The 18,041-nt window shown below is 42.3% G+C and overlaps 1 protein-coding gene across 1 annotated transcript in view; it reads right to left on the bottom strand.

Annotated features, from left to right (window-relative positions):
• Positions 1-18,041, bottom strand: part of THSD7B (thrombospondin type 1 domain containing 7B) — a 633,259-nt gene that overhangs the window by 579,441 nt on the left and 35,777 nt on the right. The gene's annotated exons all lie outside the window — the stretch shown is intronic.

The following is an 18,041-nucleotide window of genomic DNA, read 5'->3' as shown; positions in this document are numbered from 1 at the left end:
CACATTTTGCTGCTCATGTTTTGAGGGAAACAAGCAAAGAGGTTTTTCCAGAAGAGGCGCCATGCCAGTATCTTGCAGCAAAAACAAAAAATTGTCAGCTCTCAAAACTCTTGCGCTAATGTGATGTTGCTTCTCGCTCTGTCAGCCCACAGGAAGGCTCTGCTGTCTTTGGTCCTATGTTTTACATTGGACAGAGCCTTATTTTTTACATTAGGAAATAAGAATATAATCAGTAATAACCAATGTTTCCTGGGTTATTCCCCCCACCCATTTGTTTTTCTGATGGTGATTGAAGCATGTGTAGAACAATATGTGAAAAACTACCCCACAGGTAGTTTGCAATGTATGATCTCACACACGTCTTTTATGTCATGTGTGCATGGTGTATGAATATTGGGAAGCTGTGTTCAACCACAGAACCTAGGAACTATGAATGTATGGCATTTTCATGTATTTTCCCATGCAAAGTGCTTTTCATGTAGGAATACAGTAACAGGCACAGGAAGACTCAAAGATAGGTGTGTATTTCTCTCTAGCCAAACCCAGCAAGTAACAGGCCATGTTGTGATACATCCCTTCAGCACCCTAATGCCACATGAGCCCTGCTGCTCCCGAAATCACCACAAACAATCATCTCCTTTTCTGCACTCCCAGGCATCAAATACCTTCAACCTCAACTGTTCGAATCCTGTATACCTGCATAGCCTTTGCTATGGGAAACACTGCCTGCTCCAAATCTAGTTTGCTCCAGAGTGTATGAGAGGAATTAAAATTGAATTCCTGCATTTCCTTCCAAACATTTTCTCATTGCAATGGGATAAACTAGATGTTTCAGACAAAGGTGTGTGTTTCTACAGTCACATCTGCTTCTCATAGTGAAAAACAGCTTTACTTGACGCTTTCTCTTCTGGCTTCAAGTTTGCCCCCCCCCCCAGTAGCCACTTTTCTCCACACAGAGTTCTAGATACAAGTTAATATCAGTGGTGCCGATGATGCTAAGGTTGCAGGTTCGATCCCAGGACAGTGGCATGTTTCTGCATTGCAGGGGTTTGGACTAGATGATCTTTGGGGTACCTTCCAACTCTACAGTTCTATGGTTGAGTTTTAAAGGGCAAACATACATCTGGACCTTCAATTCTCCAATGAAATTCACCACAGTGGCGGAGCTTCATGCTCCAGCACTTTGGGAGGGGGGAGAGCAGGCGGGGCGGGGCTGGCGCAGATCCTGGGGGCATGGCAGGGCGTGTCACACGTCCTGGGGTTGTGGTACCCAGTGCGGGAAGGGGAGCAGCCGTGACGGCACCCCACTGGGATCGCGCTGCCAGGGGCGGTGCGCTCTCCCTGCACTCCTCTTCCTCCGCCACTGATTCACCCTCCCTTGAAACTATTTTTCATTTCAAGAAGCAGCCACCAAGTTTAAAATACATATTTGAATAATGTGAGAAGGATCAAAGAAACGTGTGAGAGTTCACAGGACCTTCTTTGCTATCACAGATTTTTGTATGCCTGTTCCTGCATTACAACTTATAGTCAGTTTTCTAGGCACGATTCTTCATTTGGAAATAAATGCAATAAAATATAGCAGGAGAAGTGGTCCTCAGAACAAAGGACATGCACTTATATTATGGCAGCAGTCCTATAACTAATTACCTAGGAGTAAGTCCCATTAAAATCAGCAGGACTTACTTTATGTAGACATGTATGGGATTGCTCTGTATCCCTTATAAATTGTAATTTTTTCCACAACTAAGAAACCTAAGCTAAGAACAGATAGTACGTTTCAAACTCTGGGATTTTAAAATGCAAGAACGGAGGCCTCAGTAACAAGATTTCAATAATTTAATTAAACACACTGGACCAAAAGGATTATTCATTTATCAGTTTCATTCCACCCCCAGCTCGTCAGGCACCAGCTCACTATTGATCACCCCAGAAAACCCTTTTTTCTGGGCTTTTTTATTGAATAGAATGAAATATGCAACTAATTTTATGCAAAAATAATTACAAAAGCAGACAGCTATAGCAGGAGTATGGAATGATGAAATACTGAACCCAGGGATAGCTGGGAGAGTAATAAAATGGGATAGTGATCCATATTGATCTGAAGAATGCTTTTTGAATGAATGGAACCTATAGGTTGCTCGCCCTTGAGCATTTATAATTATTTTCAGGAACTGAGCCTTTAAACAGATTAACAATAGCAGGCTCATCATTCTGCTTACTTATGTGGAAAGAATTCAGAATTCAAAGATGTCCAATAAAATAGCTGTTCTGAGCAATATAAAATGCAGAATATATGCGCACCTGTCACATGGACATGTAATTTTCTAGGGCAATAATTCCCAAATGATAGGACTCATCGGGACATTTCAGAAGGCTTACAGGGGCTTTGCCAACGCTGGGTTAGCACTAGGTGCTGGGGATAATGCAGCAGAATAGCTCAGCGGGAATGGCTTTTGAGCCAGAAGTAGAGTGGGCAGAAAAGCGATAAGTAGGCAACTACTTTATAATACGATCATGGGACATCCAGAAAGTATAAAACAATGCAGATACATAAGAACATGAATCATTCCCAAAATATAATTACAAACAAGCCTACAAACTCAATGAGAGGTGTGAGTTTGCCGAGTATCTAATTCATATTTAGTCTAATTTGAGACAAACTCTCATCTCCTCATCAACACAAAGAAGCCCTTCTCTTTTCTGATCTTTCATATTTGTCAGAGTTGAAAATTCCTGTTCACAATGTTGTGTTGTGGAGAACTGTAGAATAGCCAATGGTTCTGAAGAGAGGCATGGATACGGTTTCTGGATGTATATCCATGCATTGGCTTCCAGGGTTCTTGACCCTCAACCAGGATCTGTGCCCCTTTTGGAGAATTAAAGATGTGGTAGACGCTGTTGTAGCTTTAAGAAATCTGATTTATTTACACCTTCAGTCTGCATGGAGGGAGTGCAGATCTTACAGCATGGTCACCTCAAGAGAGGCTAGTTCCCCACAGCAGTGTAACCAAGCTTGAGCCCAAGGCATCTCTCCCAGCCTGCCTATAATGGATCTCTGTTGTTTTTCTCCCCCTTCTTCCCAGCACACTTTGCTAAAGACACCTACCCTGGCAACCTTCCAAAGCTGCAGTCTCTGTTCACATCTTAGGGCAGGGGTGAGGAGCGGGGGGGGGGGACAGTTCTCCTGCATTGCCAATGTCCCTATATTGTTTCTTAAGGGTCCTAGCTTAGCCAGGTGATTGGCCAGGTTATTGGTTGTACGATAATTAATCTTTATTGAAATACCTTTAGCCAAAAATCTTGTGCAACTGGGCACAGCCATCGCATATGAGAATAACTCCCTCATCAGTTGCAACCACACCAGCACTTTGTTGAAAGCAACGCATCAATGTGTTTTAACTTGGCTAGCATATACAGTGGTACCTCGGGGTTAAGTACTTCATTCGTTCCGGAAGTCCGTTCTTAACCTGAAACTGTTCTTAACCTGAAGCACCACTTTAGCTAATGGGGCCTCCCGCTGCCGCTGTGCCGCCGGAGCACGATTTCTGTTCTCATCCTGAAGCAAAGTTCTTAACCAGAGATACTATTTCTGGATTAGCGGAGTCTGCAACCTGAAGCGTATATAACCTGAAGCATATGTAACCCGAGGTGCCACTGTAATATCATCTACATACTAATGTAATCATTGTTTATCTTACACTAGAAGATATATTCTTCAGGAGGAGTTTAGACCAAATTGAGCTCCAAATATTCTCTACAATGGTGTTTTCAGGATCTTTTTCCAGAAGACTTTTTGAAACCAGTCAGCATACCCCATGAGTTCCATGCAAGTACCATATTTTGTAAATATTTGAAATGACTCCTTTTAAAGTGCATTTACTTTTAGAATACACCAGCCTTTGACAACCCTCCAGATATTTTAGACTAGAGTTCCAATCAGCACCAGCCAGCATGACTGGGGTTGATGGGAGTTGTAGTCCCAAAACATATGAAGAGCCGAGTGGAGAAAGGTGACAGACACAGAAGCAGCAGACAAGTGGGCAGTGGGTCCTTGCTTCTAAGTACAGGCAATGGCTGGTTTAAGCATGTCCAACTGCCATGCAACCATGCACAAGTGGATGGCGCAGACCCCAAAAATGGCTGGAAAAGGGGGCATAACAGGGTGAGGTGGGCTTACATGCACTCCACCAACGCACGCGGTGGTCAGGAACACAATGCCTATGCAAAACAGTCACTGCCTGTATTTAAAGGAGCATGGATCGAATGTGCATACGTGTTGAATTTGGGTAATGATACAGGAGTACAAAAGATAAAGTTGACTCAGCCTTAAAAACTGTTGTTTTGAAATAACATACAGCATAAGCAAGGGGATTTATCTGTGCAACTTCTGATAACAACCATGTTCCTATTTTGGCATGCACAGTATGAATGAGGGCAGAATGTAGTTTCAGTGTTATCTGTTTTAAAAATACAAGATTAGGGAGGCAATAGATTAGTTTGAACAAGAAAAAAAAAATCTACAGGAAAATACTGTCCACAATAACTGAACTACCCATTCCGTGTGGTGAAGGGTGTTGCCACTTTGGGCAAACCACACTACTAAAGCTAAAGATCATGAATATTGACAGTATATGGTTATCAGAACAGCAAAAAAAATGTATTCTGTGTTTCAGTTTTTAATTTTGTATTTTTAATGAAAATTTTAGTTGTTAATAAGTTTAGTTAAGTTTTAGGTTCTTTAGTTTGCTTGATGACTAAAATAATGTTCTTTGTGATTGCGTTCACTAACTGGCATTCTGTGTTTCTTTTCCATCCATAGTTCACATCACTGGCCTCAACATGGAACAACAATATTTGGAGCTCAAGGCAGAATAAATGTTTTTATTTTACCCTAACAAGAACCCTGCGAAGTAGGTTACGCTGCAAAGAAAGAAGTCTAAAGTCACCAAATAAGCTTCATGACTGAGTGGGGAACCTCTTCAGACGCAAGACACATAACACACTCTCTGATATCTTTGACTGTTCTTAAACTCTTTATGATGCACTTTAAATCTGTCCATAGGGGTTTTCAGCTGTCAGGAATAAAGGAAGGCTATCTCTCCTCTCCTCGCTCAGGCCTAGATATTTTGCTACTTGCTATTTAGACATTATCCTAACAAGCAACTCCTATGTAATGTTTGCACCAAAGATAACAGTAATCTCCTCTGGTGTTTCCAGACTTTAAATAAGATGCTGTTGTAACTATAAGAGGTGCATGTTTGATGACAGCTAGAGATATCGCAGGATGATAGTACTGATGAGACAGTTGGAACAGAGTGGGGAAGTGTCTGAAAAGAATAAACCACTAATTAACTTTTAATCATTAAGAAGTGCTGTGTGTGTGTGTGTGTGTGTGAGAGAGAGAGAGAGAGAGAGAGAGAGAGAGAGAGAAGGAAGGAAGGAAGGAAGGAAGGAAGGAAGGAAGGAAGGAAGGAAGGAAGGGTTTCCTTCTATATTTTCTCCAAGGTAATATGATTATGGTACTGGCAAATAGCCGATGCAGAAAAAAAGCTAACAAAGAACTTGTGTATGTTGAGAATACCTCAATAATTTCCTCAAGACTTAATATGCATGGGGCCTACTCCATTCCCAAATACACAGTCACCAGAAACACACACACACACACACACACACACACACACACCTTCTCTCATGTACACATATATTTAGATTCAGGTAGGTAGCCGTGTCGGTCTGATGCACTCAAAATATATTAAAAAATACTGTCCAGCAGCACCTTAGAGACCAAACTAAGTTTGTTCTTGGTATAAGCTTCCGTGTGTGTGCGCACACTTCTTAAGATATATTTCCATATATTTGTTTAACTATTTTGTGGATCTAATTATATACATTGCTTAGAGAGCTTTTTGATTAAGCAGTTTATAAATCTTCCTAAATACATAAATGACATAAGAAACATACTGTATCCAATATCCACCAACACTTTCAACAATGCATATACATAGCAGACACAAGGATGTTCCTCAAACCACAAGGTTGGCAGTGGGGGAGCAGGAGTTGTACCTGTTTGACCAGGTGGGCTGTGCTAGATGCATATGGGGATGCTGGGGCAATCAGGCTCTCCAGTCATGTGAAAATTCACTATGCCCATAGTGCTGACACACACGAGGCCACTTCACAAGCTGACTGAGTGGTCGGCAGCAGCATGGCTGACATGTGCACTGGCAGCAGGAGGGCATAACTGCTTACGTGCAACCTCACTCCCCCAACCCCAACATAGCAATACCACTAATAATGCATACATACCCATAGCAGCCCCACACATGCAAGGGACAAGATCCAGAAGCATGTTTTCAGACCCCACCCAAATACTTACAGTGGTACCTCAGGTTACATACGCTTCAGTTTACAGACTCTGCTAACCCAGAAATAGTGCTTCAGGTTAAGAACTTTGTTTCAGGATGAGAACAGAAATCGTGCTCTGGCGGCGCAGTGGCGGCAGGAGGCCCCATTAGCTAAAATGGTGCTTCAGGTTAAGAACAGTTTCAGGTTAAGAACGGACCTCTAGAACGAATTAAGTACTTAACCCGAGGTACCAGTGTACACACAATGGCCCCAAGTGGTAGCATCAGAAAAGAACAGGCAGCCATCAAATCCAAGTGGGAAGACAAGGCTGAAGAAGGTAACACCATGTATATCTTGTGTGAGGAGGAAGGAAGCTGCCAAGAGACCACCAAGCAGACATCTAATCACCCTAAACATTATGCACCTTGAGGTGAAGGACAAGATGGTGCCACTGCTCCAGTGTGGGTAAAGAAGATGACTAGGCTGGAAGTTGAATCTTACTTCCACACTTTGCAGAGTACAGGGAAGGTTATGTGACAGATAGCTTTGCCTTCCAACAGAGAGGAATGGCTCGTGGTTGCCGCTGCTACCTGAGGAGGGTCACTGCACTCTGCCTAAGTGTAGGACTGGCCTTGCCATGCCCCTTGCAAGGTGGTGGCTGGGGGGCACCATTGCGGAACTGCACTTTCCAGCTTTGTGTACAACCAGAATACTGCCATATCACGTCACTTTTCAGAGTTTGCTCCTCAGGAAAAGAGCTGGGTGGATGTGATAGGTTTCCAAGGTCTCTGCCCAACAGGAAGGGAATAGAGGAGCCACACAACAGTGTTTTCAAGCTGGAGACAGTATTCCCCGCCCCCCGCCCCCCGCCCCCCGTGACATAACATGTACTCGATTCCAGGCCATGCCTGGCAATTTTGATAATGGCACAGTGGCAGGGGTTTATTGCCACATCGTATGTGTGCGTCATATTAGTGCATGGGCTGTCCGATCAGGTGAACAAAGTGAAGGCTATACTGCAAGAGAACAATAGGTGATAGATGATAGATACATCTCCATTTCATGTACTAATACAGCATTTCACATTCTAGAAACTTGTCCTATTTCAAATGAATACAGCCTTTCTGTGAGATTAATACCAACATTAGAATTCAGACCTGTACCTCTTTTTGGTCTGAGCTTGCTGGGCAATGTAATTGCTATAATAAAACCACTTCTTTTTCTTTTTTGCCAGTTTACTGTTAGCTTTCTTTCTTCTTCACAGAATCGTAGGTTGCAAGGGACCCAGAGGGTCCTCTAGTGCAGCCCCCTCCAATGCAGGAATACTACCCACTGCTATCCTGGGGTGAGCTTGAATTACCAACCTTCTGGTTAACACCAAGACACAATGACCCATTGAAACACAGTGGCTACTATCCGCTATTCTTCCTTCCTAGCTAGTATGTTTACAGCAGCAAAGTGTGGATAATTTTGTCTATAACAAAGCACAAAGCAGGTGATATAAAACACCTTCTCTGCCCAAGACCTTAGAGAGTGGCTGCCAGGCATAATAAACAATACTGAAATATATGGATAAATGGTCCAACTTAATTTAAGACATTTTCCTGTGTGGATCTATGATCATTCAGATTTTGTCATCCATTCTATTGGTTATGTGGAGAAGGAAGGGGAGCATAGTTGTTTAAAGAAAAAAAAAGGCTGATTGAATAAGGGGCAACCATTTTGTTCTCTGGGGACTACGATGTTCTACCATAAAACATACGCCCTTGAATAATCCTAACTGAAAATAAAGAATGGAGAAACACCATTTTGGACACAGGGATACTTAACAAGTAAGCAGAAATTCTTGCCTTATTTCCCTGAAAATATCTCTTTGGTTGTGAAACCCTACAGTGTAAATATGATGATGGAACATGCTTTTGTAACTCTGTTTGGTTCTGCAACATTTGCAGTCAGCAAGACTGGAGATTTCAGAGTTCCTAAGCATCTAATACTCCAGTTGCTTGCTGACTAATTATTATTCCAATTATGCAGTTGCTCCAGTGGTTTCCTATTAGATCATGTTTTCATTTTAATAATTCCGAGGCCTCATTAGTATATCACTTACTATGGAGGTCCTTGGTTCAGCAATAATCCTAGGGGTCCTAGCAGCAAAGATGATAATGTAGACGAAGTACCTTGAGCACTTAAGAAAAGCTTCACAAAAACACCAAATGCATTATTATAAATCATATTTGTATCCCACCCTCCCTCCAAGGAATTCAGGCCCATCATTGTGTATATGGCAAATATCCCAGTTTCTCTAATGTTCTGTGTTGCTATTTTTTCGTTCCATTCCTAGACTGACTGAAAGACCTTAAGCTGCCAGTGCATTTCTTCAAGTTGGTTTTCCCAGAGTCACATGGCAATTTTTTCACTATGGACACAGCATTTTCTGGAGAAGTATTTTCAGCAATAGTTGGCTTTTCTTCTCCTTACTTAAAAGAAAACCTGTGGCTGCCAGCCCAGGGGTTCTCCAAGCCACTTTTATTCCAGTCCATTCTTATCTTGCTGTCCTACTCTAATCCCACTAGAAAACAGTCTGAACATTTCTGAAGCCTGTCAACAGTTTGAGCCAGAATATAAAGTCAAAATAGACTTCTAATTATTACCCCCAAAATGTACTTTTTCAGAAATGATCTGTCCATGGTGATGATGATGATGACAATCATCATCATCATCCTTCTCAAAGATGGCCCCTTTATAAAACAGTAGCTAACATGAGAAGAGAAGACTCACTGGAAAAGACCCTGGTGTTGGGAAAGATTGAGGGCACAAGAAGAAGGGGACGACAGAGGACGAGATGGTTGGACAGTGTTCTCAAAGCTACTAACATGAGTTTGACCAAACTGAGGGAGGCAGTGGAAGACAGGAGGGCCTGGCGTGCTCTGGTCCATGGGGTCACGAAGAGTTGGACACGACTAAATGACTAAACAACAACAGCTAACCATAGAACTGCTTTTCTTCATTTATTTATGCCAAGGTAAATTCAAACAAACATGTTTATTGCTCAATCCCTGCAACGTTCAATGGCCAATTGCATGTGTAAGACAGTTATTATGAAACAGAAAAAGACTACACAGAGACCTTACATATCGCTTCAAAAATAATTCTTTCCTATTTAGAGGTTGATTGCATAGTGAGGGCTGGTCTACATATGCCACATCTGGGAGCATGTTGCCCTTCAAATATTGTTGGACTCCAGCTCCCATCAATCCCAGTCAGCATGGCCAATGGTTAGGGCTGATGGAAGTTGCAGTCCAAGGGTGAAAAGTGCATTGCACTAGCTTTCTGCATTGCACTGCATTGGCTTTCTGTTCAATGAACCAGGTACCAGGTGAGGTCCCTGAATCACAGTTTTCTCCAGCTGAAAACAGATAATATGTTACATTACTGTATCTTTAAAAAATAAACTGGATTCCAACTTTCCCTCTGTCTATGTAACTTGACCATTTCTTTATTTAAACATGCGGAATTGCCAGCAGTGGAGCTAGTTAAAAAAAAACCAAAATGAGTGTTTGCGTTAGTCTCGTGAAATTACAACAATAGTAATTTCATGAGGAACAAATTTCTTAGCACTGGCTTGGCAAGTAATAAAAACATGTATACTCAGAAATCTCACTGGTTGGGCCATTGCCTCTTAGCGAGCCCAGCCATGCCATGTATGTTTCCTTCCCTTGTCAGTAGGGTTCACTTCCTGGACCTTAAAGTAAAGGTAAAGGGACCCCTGACCATTAGGTCCAATTGTGACCGACTCTGGGGTTGTGGCGCTCATCTCGCTTTATTGGCCGAGGGAGCTGGTGTACAGCTTCCGGGTCATGTGGCCAGCATGACTAAGCCGCTTCTGGCGAACCAGAGCAGCGCACGGAAATGCCATTTATCTTCCTGCCGGAACGGTACCTATTTATCTACTTGCACTTTGACGTGCTTTCGAACTGCTAGGTTGGCAGGAGCAGGGACCGAGCAACGGGAGCTCACTCCGTCATGGGGATTCGAACCACCGACCTTCTGATCGGCAAGTCCTAGGCTCTGTGGTTTAACCCACAGCGCCACCCGCATCCTGGACCTTAGTTCAGCATAATTTACTTCATACAAACTTATGCCAGAGCTAATGGAATTAATCTATGCTTTGCATATAAGACCATGGGAAGTTGTTGATGACACAATGCATTCATATCAGTATATTTGTCAAGAGCATACCATGGGATTGTATCCAAAGCAGTACCAGCTGCAGTTGCACTTCTGTTTCCTCTCATTTCCCCAAAATCTTCTCCAGAGTGTCCCACAATCCTCCATAGCTTATTCTGAGGGTGCACAGGGGGTTGCAAAGGAAGAGACAGTTCCATTCCACTACTACAAGCCACTTGCACTAGTAGAACAGGAACACTGAATACCACCCAATATAAAAACATGACTTGATACATAGCCTTAGGATATGTACACATACAGCCATAAAGTTTCTTAGCTGCCTTCCACAGACACATTGTATTTAGTTTGATCACACAAATTAAAATTTCTTAAGAAAAAAGAAAGAATTTCAAATTAGTTTGGTCAGTCTAAGCAGAAACAAGTCCAGGGAAAATATTGCTGTGGCAGAGTGAAAGGAAATGTGGGCCTGATTCCTTGCTATAAAGGAGGTTAGGATCAACTCACCCCCTCCCCTTCTTATTTTCACCCATCTCAAGAACTTCACAACATGCCTGGCAAAATATCAGGCAAAATAAGATAGCACCATGATGTAAAGCCCCGAGGGAACAGTGGACCTTTTGTACTGAATTTGCTTGGGAAAAACTTGGGAAACAAAGCCTCACTTCGGAGCTCTTACAAGTTAAACTCACAGCACACCATTTTAAAAATACCTTTGCAATCTATTCCAACCCTTTCTGTTTGGGTTTTAATCCAACAGCTAACTGCTTAGCCTCATGCCTTACAGCTTAAAAATAAAAGCCTGTGCGAGTCTCATTAGCCATACTGTCCTTTGAGAACTAACAGCTCATATAATAATAACTTAAATAGAGACTGTGGTAAATCCTGCAAAAAAGAGCAATAGTCTGAAAAATGAGTCATGCTTCCACATATGTATTATAAAGTAAGGCTTGCCAAGGTCTCTGCCGCCTCCCTCAGAAAATGCTTTTTTCCAGTTTTCTTCTGAAATAGCCTGTTACGATCATTGCATAGAATGAGAAAGTTGCAAACCTATCAAGTTCAACCTCCTGCTAATTGTAGAAAACCCACCTCTGCAGCATCGCACATGGCAGCACATGGGCCAGAGGCATAGCCTTGGCAATCAGGATTAGCTCACAGGCCTGATTGCCTAACCCAGTGCAGTCACCAATCCCCTACCCTGTACAGTACATGTAAGTGCAATACAAATAACAGTTGTAGCACTTATGCAATCGAAATACACTTATTTGGCAGTTAAACCCAACTGAACTTGACTTCTTAGTAAATACACATATGATTGCATCTGCATCTTCACTTTCATCTGCCCCAGCTGCAACAAAGCATGCCTCTCCCATATCGGTCTCTACAACCACAGCAGGCGCTGTAATTCTCCAACAGTTTGATTTCGCCCCCAAAGGTACACATTTCCATTGTCTCCCAAGACAGACGATGCCAACCATGCTTTGGACAAGTATGTACTCTAAAGCCAGAAAAAAAATATTTTTTATTATTTATGAATTTATATACCACTAAATGCCTGGTTTTCTGCAGGGTAAGTGTGTGTGTGTGTGTGTGTGTGTGTGTGTGTGTGTGTGTGTGTCAGTTCCCTGTTTTTTTTAAGCGGGTAAAAAAGTTTCACTGCATTGCAGAGTTTGAAAAAATATTAACCACATTACTTTTTAATGAACACAAAGGAAAAAGCGGAGTACAGTGGTACCTCAGGTTAAGAACTTAATTCGTTCTGGAGGTCTGTTCTTAACCTGAAACTGTTCTTAACCTGAAGCACTACTTTAGCTAATGGAGCAGCCTGCTGCCGCCGCACCACCAGAGCACAATTTCTTTTCTCATCCTGAAGCAAAGTTATTAACCCGAGGTAATATTTCTGAGTTAGCAGAGTCTGTAACCTGAAGCGTATTGTAACCTGAAGCATATGTAACCCGAGATACCACTGTATTCTAATACGACCACAACAAACCTTTCCTATGACGTATACTTCTTGAATCATTTGTAGATGTTACTGTCGAAAGGACAATTTGGTCTGCTTTACCATGAAGCCATTTAGGTGGGAGCTTATTTTTGGCTGGATTGGTATTGGGTTTGATTCAGCCAGATCTAACAGCAGCATCTATGTTGCTCTGTAAAGTTTCTTGCAAGTTAAAGCACCAGAAAGGGAGTTACCCACACCCATTACTTCACTTTCATTACATAACAGTTGTTAAAGAATCCCAGCAGTGGACTGTAGCTTTTTGAGATGTTTTAAAGAAAAGTTAAGAACAATTCCAGCTGGTAACAGATAAAAGCTTTCAGTTGAAGGCACAGATATATTGTAATGTGTTTAGAAAAGAAAAGAATAGAATAGAAAAGGTTAAAACAGCCCTCCAAATTAACCCTCTTCAAAGCCTGGGGCTATAAAGATCTTGATTGGGCCAGCAAAGTTTCAAAGCCTGCATCCTGTTTCTCTTTCCTGCCCTGGGGATCCTTTGTATGAAACTCATTGTTAAGCAATGCAGCTACTCCAGCAAAAGGAACCATTTTAACAATTTGAACATTATACAGAAAGATTAAGGGCAGGGGATATTGAATTTTAGTTGAAAGTTACCTAGATGATGTTCATCATATTCACTTACATTCTTTGGAACTCCTTTCATACATGCCAAGGTGTTTTACACTGAATTACATATTGGACACTCAACTGAATGTGTTTCATTCGGGTCCTGTCCCTGCCTCTCACCACCTGGCCCAGGGCGGAACCTGCCCAGGAGAACGCAGAACAGCGCAGAGTTCTTTCTAAAATGTTTTTCAATTTTCTTTTTTAACTTTTTAAAATTCTTTTTGGTGCGGGGGTGGGATGGATGTTTAGTCGGGTTTGGGAATTTGTTTAATTTTGGTACGTATGTAATTTTTACTGTTTTATTGTATTGTTTTGTTTTTATATAGGTTTTATTTTGTTTTAAGGGGAGGGGTCAGGGAGTGGGTCCCAGCCAACCAAATGGCTGGGGCAGGTTCCACAGCGGGGGATGCACTGGGACAACCGATCTCAGTGATCACGGGTAGGAGGAGGAGTTATGCTAAGACCAGACCATGTCATTACTGAGGAGGCAGGTTTAGTTGTTATTTGAGGACTATCCCTGCCTCCGGGTCTGGTCTGGTCTTGTCTGGATGGATACTGGAATCAGCAAGGGATACCTGAAGGTGCTGCTGTGCAATGCCAGGTCAATGATTCATAAGACCACTGCCATCCATGACTTGATCGTGGATGGAGGACTTGACCTGGCATGTGTAACAGAGACTTGGTTGGATGAAGCAGATGGGCCTCTCCTTGCCACTGCTTGTCCACCAGGTTTCTCTTATGCACAGCAACCCAGGCCTTGTGGCTGGGGAGGGGGGGGTTGCAGTGATTTTTAGGAAGTCATTAGTTTGCACCAGGCGTCCTATTGGGAAGACCCAGTTCTCTGAGTACATGTTCTGGAAGTTGGGCAATAGGGGCTCATTGCAGAAAAAGTTGGAGATTCCTGAACCTCCAGACATTGTGATTCTTCCAAGAAACTGCAATGTGTTTGTGTGTGTCCCTCCACCACAAATTTTACATTTTACCATCAGTCTAGGGATGTAAGGGCTGGAATCAAAATTGCATTCAAACATAGACTGCACTGATTTTATCACAAAGCAATTCCATTTTATTTTTCTTATTTCAATTTCCTTTTCATTTTGACTCAGAGGCTGGGGATTGGTTGTGAGTACATTTGGCTTGCTCCCTTTCTCCTAATTATATGAAGTGCAGCCGTGGAAGACCATTTACCCATAGTTTATAAATGCATAGTATGAAAAGGAACAACTAAAGCTCCTCTCAACTATTCACTTCAAGTGTTCAGTGAATACACAAGGGGTGCAGGGACAAGCACACTAGCTCTGGTCCCCATCATTGGCATTCTCATCACCCCTCAGAAAAACTACCCTGTTCGGATAGGGTGCCTATCTGTAGTCAGCAGTACTCATGGAGTCTTCCCATATTGGAGGAACTCCACCGCAGTTCTAAAATTCACAGAGTCTCCAGAGTACAAAAGAGGCTCCCAACTTCAGCTACTCTCCAATTTATGGAGCTTGACTTGAAAGGTAACATGGGATGGAGCTACCACATTTATCCTCACGGCTCCCCCATCCACATATTTCTGAACATTTAAAGTGAACAGCTGAAGAGGGCCAAAGCAGGATTGATGCAAGTCCAGAGTGCAACATTCTCAGAACACATTGGGATGCTCTCTTCTAAGCCTCTCCCATCCAGCATCCAATAGAGAAGATCAACAGGCAACCAGAACTGTGAATAATCTGCTCTTGAAACAAAACAGAAACATGTACTAAGGCAACCAATGTATGTGTAAAGGAAGCTGAATGGCGTGATCAGTAGATATTTATACAAACTGAGCAAATCGATTGTGCTATATTTATGTAGTATAATTTCCTCTGCTTTGACAAGTAATGGGGATGCAATGAATTTTGTGGGATTGTGAAGCTCAGTCTTGCTGATATTATAAATCTTCAACACTACAAGAATTTGAACTCACAGAGACAGGGGGAAATCTGGAGTCACACACCCGTGTAGTCTTTATTGGAAATCCAGTCTAAAACTTTGCCTGTTTTGGCCCCTAATACCCAATGAAAAATATTGGGTTTTCACAACCGGCCAAGGGATAGAGCAACATATACCAGACATTCAGGCTATGTATCACTATCCGCTTTCAGTCTCTATGCTTGGTGCCTCCCACAGCCTAATCTAGCGCAACATCAACTACACTATATTGAACTTCATTAGCTTTCAAAGCTTACCTAGCTGCAACTGACCGACTTTCTGTGACTGGTACCCTTTATTTCCTAGTCTTTTGCTGTCACTGTGCTGCAAAAGTTCATGTTTTGTGAATGATGCTCTATGAAGCCCTTGATTTGTACACAGAACTCCCTTGGAGATCAATAGTTGCTCAAGGCCCTAGATTAAGGCCATGGCAGAATAATAGAAAATAACTTGGAACATTTTTGTCATCTTTCATTTGAGGATTTCCAATGTGTGGTATCAGTTCCAAAATTAAGTCCTGAAGCACCTCTGTGAGGCAGATATCATTATCTGCTTTTTACAGGTGGATACACTAATGTAGAGGATGGTTAAATGACTTGCCTAAAGCCGCACAGGCTGCAATTGCAAAAAGCAAGTCTTACACCCTACAGCTTTGGCTGATAAATCCAACCTCCTAACCACTTGGTCATAGCCTTACCTTTGTCACAATAACTATAGTGTGTCACCTACCCCACAAAGCACTTTCTGAAATTTCAAAAACACTGTACTTATTGATGTTGTTCACTTTAAAATTCCAAAACAAGGCATACAGAAACTCAGTATACTTGCAACTATTTACATTTGCATGGCTTATTCATACTCTCCTGCAAAGTGTGACCTACTGCATTTTCTTTTCCTTTAATGCAATCCTTCCAAAAGTTCCTCTCAGAGCACTTTATCAATATAAATGAGGGGTAATCTTGCTTTGGAGTTTTGTCAAGTTTACCAAGTTGGGTTGCAAGGCTCTTTTGATCAACGCTGTGCTAGAAAGGGAGGTAAACTTGGCAAAACTGGCATGAAGAAAATGACTTGCTTTGTAATAACTTTGTCAGTATTCCAAGGAAGACAGCTGAAACTGACAAAACTCTTGCTCTTAAAAGATTCAAGGACGATCAGGGCCAAAGTACACGTACACCTATAGAAGCATAAAGGTAAAGGTAAAGGTACCCCTGCCCGTACAGGGCAGTCTTGACAGACTCTAGGGTTGTGCGCTCATCTCACTCTATAGGCCGGGAGCCAGCCCTGTCCGCAGACACTTCCGGGTCACGTGGCCAGCGTGACATGCTGCATCTGGCGAGCCAGCGCAGCACACGGAACGCCGTTTACCTTCCCGCTGGTAAGCGGTCCCTATTTATCTACTTGCACCCGGGAGTGCTTTCGAACTGCTAGGTTGGCAGGCGCTGGGACCGAACGACGGGAGCGCACCCCGCTGCGGGGATTCGAACCGCCGACCTGACGATCGGCAAGTCCTGGGCGCTGAAGTTTTACCCACAGTGCCACCCGCGTCTATAGAAGCATAGAATTGTTTAAACCTGGATCTGTCCCAATATAAAGAGGGAGGAGTGGGAAGGGGCCCCAGTTTTCAAGAGTAAAATGCTGTATCAACAACAAAATCTCAAGCTTCCCCATGATTGCCAATTCCTTCTCTGTACCTTGTACCCCACCCAAGGACCTTTTCCAGTCCAACTGGAAATCCTGGTATGAGAACTCCAGTTAAATATATATGCTAAATATATATTATTAGTACAGGATTTAAGTCCATTGATTTCAATAGGTCTACACCATGTATGACTAACGTTAGATATCACTCTTTGTGCCTCCTGTTTTATTTGTGTTGTATACTATGCATTTTATTGGTTGTGTACCTGCATGTTTGACTATTTGTTGACTGACATCTGCCTGCCAAGTCAGTCAGCTAGTTTCCTTGGTTCGCTGGACTCAGCTAGATTGGTAAAGTAAAAGTGATTTATATACGTTGTATATGCGATATAACATTGTGCCACTAGATGGCGCTGTGGAGTCCGGTTTTTCTCTACCTGTTTTCCCTGTTGAAATTTACAACGCGTTTAACTGAAACACTTCTTTTGTGTGTCTAGATCCAGCCTGTTTCACCAAATTCAACAGTACTGAGCAAAACCTTCATAAGAGTGCATGTTATATTCTTGACCATGTTCATAAAATGCTCCCAGTTATCATGCCTGCTGCTAGCCTTTTGTGGAATTCTCCCTACCCCTTGTAGTAAAACCCTCCTGTGTCCCTACTGATAGCTGATAGTCCCAATAGGTCCAAAATTCAGTGAGCTGCTAAATAACCTATATAAGAGAATTCCAGTGTCTTCATCTATCCTCTGCTAACCTAATGCTTAGGGATTCTCTCTCTAAGCTAAGTAAGAAGCATACAACACTATTCACAGTCGAAATAAATAAATAAAAATTGTCCACCTTAGAGACCAACTAAGTTTGTTCTGGGTATAAGCTTTTGTGTGCATGCACACTCTTCAGATACACTGAAACAGTTCTGGGTCATTGGTTCAAGTGTTCAAAAAGTCAGTTGGTGCTGAAAATGTTTAGCATACAGATGTTTTGTTCCAATTCCTGATAGACAGTTGTCCATATCCGATGACTCCCATTTGATTGACAGTCTAACAAAGGACTCATGTTTCAATGATACTAAAGTGCTATTCTCTTCTGGCCAGATCATTTTATGAGAGTAAGGGACTGGGTGGACTGGTAATGAATCTGTCAGGGTTTTTTCAAAAATTCTAGGAAAACAAAAGGTGAAGCATGCCACAGCACATCATGTCTTCATCAAGAAGCTACCGTTTGTTTACATGTTTAATGCTCTCCCCAAAATGTTCTTACCTCTAGCTATCTTTACTCATGCC

The sequence above is a fragment of the Podarcis vaucheri genome, assembly GCF_965113315.1.
Source record: "Podarcis vaucheri genome assembly, chromosome: 1".
NCBI lineage: Eukaryota > Metazoa > Chordata > Lepidosauria > Squamata > Lacertidae > Podarcis > Podarcis vaucheri.
The sequence above is the reverse complement of the archived record's forward strand: the minus strand, read 5'-3'. Positions and strand labels throughout refer to the sequence as shown.